The following is a 3,343-nucleotide window of genomic DNA, read 5'->3' on the forward strand; positions in this document are numbered from 1 at the left end:
GTATACCCCTATACGGTGTCAAAGTCAAATCATCGACTCGGCTGCGTCCACTGCCACACAGTCGTCGACTACGTACACTGGCATACAATCGCCATCTCTGCGATGGAAATAGGGTATGATAACCACCTATGTAGGTATACAACTAAAGTCATCTAACATCACGATAGACCCACAACAATGAGATTTACAATCGTTATCATGCATCATGATGAGATGCTCAAATCATAGTAATCATCACCTACTATACTAATCAATAAGCGTAGGTATAAGTCATCATGATCGCAAGTATCATAAGAAAGAATCATGTCAATAATGATCATAAATGCCATATCAAGGATAGAAACAGTAATCAGGAATGATAATCCAAAATCAACGGCATAAGGACAAGCATGGTATAACATGAGTAATGAAAAAGGGTATACAAATAACAGGAAGAGTAACATCAAGGTATCACACTACAATGACTACAACAGAATCATGCACTGGAAAAAGAAAGAACTGTATTGACCAAATACAGTAAATTACCCACCTGATGTATCGCAGATCAAAGACTAGAACCCCCAAAAATAGATCCTCGTATCAAAAGAACTCCTATAATCACTCAGGGTCCTGCAAATACAATGATAATATCCCTAAATACCATAATATAACAACGAAACTCTAATCAATCTAGAGTTAGTAACTCTATTCGATTAACTTAACTTGGTTTTTATTAATCGAACCGTTGAATTTCTATTCACATGAATTAACCAATTACTTACTTAATTTCATGTTTAATCATTCTAATCCAATAGTACTCATGCTAAACCAATCCCTCTTAAAGGAAAAGTTTTGAAAAACTGTTCCGGTAGATTCTTGCAGAATAAAAATTTTTCTGGAACGATCTCAAGTTGCCCTCATAGTCGATCAAACGAAGTTTGATCGACTCGTTTAGATCATTGGGCTCTTGTGTTTGGTTTACAGGATCCAATATGAAAAGCATAATTTAATTAACGCAGAAACATTAAATTATACCTTTCTTCGGACGGTTGTGAAGGATGAAGTTTGTACCCGAAGACCTCTTGATCTTCTGTTGTATCCCTCTCCCCTTCTCGAACGTTGTGTAGGCAACGATCCTTCGAGAATTTCTCCACTAAGAATATCCTCTCCGATGACTAGATAACTTTAGAAGAGGAAGAGGTTTGGCTTGCCGAGAGTTTCGGCCACCAAGCTTATGGTTATTGATCGATGCCTTAACCCCTTCTAAGCCCCTTCTTTTATAGCCTAGCCATCCCATATTTATGGTATAATTTGAGCCATAAACATGGTATGATTGTATCGTAAACTTGGTATAATTTAGCTCAATCAATCAGGAGATTTTGGCATGATTTAAGAAGTTTCCAATTCGAACCCGAGAGGCTTTATCGATCAAGGAATCGATTAAACATCGTAACTTTTTCTCATTAACACTATTAATCGATCAGGTGATCGATTACCAGCCTGGTAATCGATCAGATGATCGATTACCAGTCGATCTCCTCGGAGTCTTGGTAATCGATCAGCTGATCGATTACCAAGGTGTGTAATCGATCAGCTGATCGATTACACCTCCTTGCATGGGCTCGAATGTCTGGTTTCTTCATGAATTATTTCAAGGTGGACTTGAGGATTTCTAGAGGCTACAACAGGGACCTAGAGGAGGAATTGGTTTTGGTCTCCTGATAAACTTAAGCTTCCCATGTTCTTCACCGAACACACAGCTTAAGTCTATCAATAATAACTCATTCCACTAGAGAGTTATTATTGCACTACCGCACCAATCCCATATTATAATATGGGCTCCTTCTTACTATCAGTACATTAGTCTCCCTGTGTTTAAGATATCGTATGTCCGTCAATTAAATGAGTTACTGACAACTCAAATTTAATCAACTTCTAATCCAAGAGTAGTACCACTCAACCTTATTATCATGCGGACAAGGTCCACCTGCAGGGTTTACATAATAATCCTTATGAGCTCCTCAAGGGGACATCATCAACCTAGATTATAGGACACAGTTTCCTTCTATAATCAACAACACACCATGTACATAATACTACTTCCCAACTCATCGGGCCTATTGATCTATCGATCTAAATCTCACCCTTTGATGAATTAAAGAAGTACATACTAAGCACATGTGTTTGTTATTATATCGGGATTAAGAGCATATACATCTATTGTAACAGAGGTTTAGTTCGATTATATAGTCAGTATAAATCGAACAATCCTCAGATGGTCCTGTTCAATACATACTTAGTGTACTAGTGTAATTCTATAGTCAAGACAGACTAAGACCGAATTACACTACAACCACTCCAATGGTTTGTCCAATCCATCTTGGTTGTGAACACTATTTATAACCTATAAGGAACTGATAACATGGTCTTTTGTGTGTGACTCCGCACACCATGTTTATCTACAATATAGATTAAATGGACACTTGTAAAATATTGACCAAATGTGATTCTTATTTCAGAATGTTTATTTACACAGCTAGGATTCTGGTATACATCCCAACACCTCTAACTACTAAATCTAAATCTTATAGAACAATAAACATTCAAACAGAGCCTGATCAAAACTGCCAACCATCACACATCATCCCAACTTCATGGCTAATCAACAACATCTAACCCACTGATAATCACAGTTAATCAACTAGAATCAAGGGCTCACCTCAAGATTGACTTTGAATCTTGCCCTAACTGAAGATTAGATTCCACTTCCTCTGCTGTCGCCAATCAACAGAATTCCAATAGGTTCGGCTCACCTCAACAAGCTGTAGGAAATGAAACCGATCAAGATCCAAGAAAACCAAAGCAATCCAAAGTAGCCCATCTCAATAACACTTACCTTTATGCAATTCCAACCAAACCCTAGATCTTTAGTTCCAAATCCCTAGCCGACCAAGACAAAATCGTCGGTCAAACCAACAAAAATCCTCTGATTCAAAGTCCAAAATCGATCCAACACCAGATCTGGATCCGGAATAACTTAAAGAAAATCATAGATCTAAGCTCACAATCCAAGTACAAATCGAAATCAAGCTCAGCTTCTTACTTATCGACTTCCTCTTCTCTGATTCACCGCCGCCGATCCGCCCGAACACCACGATTCAAGCCTCTTCCAGCGAGATCCAGCCCCCCCCTTCGATTCCCCTTCGGTCGCCGGCTCTTCCTCAGCTCCGATCGCCGATGAAACCGTCGCCTAGAGTCGCTGCCGCCCTAATTCAAGCTCCTTCCCGGCGGAACAGTGCTCCAACAGCCCCAGGACCAGGTCGCCGGCGGTGGAGCACACGTTGGAGAAGCTCAGAGAACTCGC

General features: G+C 39.6%; 1 long non-coding RNA gene across 1 annotated transcript; it reads right to left on the bottom strand.

The window, feature by feature from the left end:
- Nucleotides 1-572: 572 nt before the first annotated feature.
- Nucleotides 573-2,927, bottom strand: LOC141819326 (uncharacterized). Its single transcript, XR_012601045.1, has 3 exons — nt 2,876-2,927; nt 2,699-2,801; nt 573-609 (listed from the first exon to the last, which is right to left on the bottom strand). It is a non-coding gene; the product is annotated as an uncharacterized LOC141819326 (long non-coding RNA).
- Nucleotides 2,928-3,343: the final 416 nt, after the last annotated feature.

This window comes from Curcuma longa, unplaced genomic scaffold, assembly GCF_044706935.1.
Source record: "Curcuma longa cultivar G26 ecotype Majalengka, Jawa Barat unplaced genomic scaffold, ITB_CL_G26_1.1 contig_2947, whole genome shotgun sequence".
NCBI lineage: Eukaryota > Viridiplantae > Streptophyta > Magnoliopsida > Zingiberales > Zingiberaceae > Curcuma > Curcuma longa.